The sequence below is a fragment of the Cariama cristata genome, unplaced genomic scaffold (genome assembly GCF_000690535.1).
Source record: "Cariama cristata isolate BGI_N322 unplaced genomic scaffold, ASM69053v1 scaffold45, whole genome shotgun sequence".
NCBI lineage: Eukaryota > Metazoa > Chordata > Aves > Cariamiformes > Cariamidae > Cariama > Cariama cristata.
In genome coordinates, this window is record NW_009616696.1 from 7,706 (window position 1) to 8,126 (window position 421).

Here is a 421-nt window from a genome sequence, read left to right on the forward strand (position 1 = left end):
CTTGTTAAAGCTGGGCAGGGACCTTTTTGCATGGGCATTTAGTGATAGAGGGGCACTGGCTTTAAACTGGAAGAGGGAAGATTTAGATTAGGTATAAGGAATAAATTCTTCACGGTGAGGGTCGTGAGGCACTGGCACAGGTTGCCCAGAGGAGTTGGGGATGCCCCATCCCTGGAAGTGTTCAAGGCCAGGTTGGATGGGGCTGTGAGCAACCTGGTCTGGTGAAAGGTGTGCCTGCCCATGGCGGAGGGGTTGGAGCTGGGTGGGCTTTAAGGTCCCTTCCAACCAAACCATTCTATGACTTACCCCCCGCCCAGTAGCTGCAAACTCCCTAAAGCCAGGAGGAAGGAGGGAGCAGTGCATCCCCCCCAGGCAAGGCTGCACCCCGATTCCCTCCGACAGCACCAGCCAGGTCAGCAGG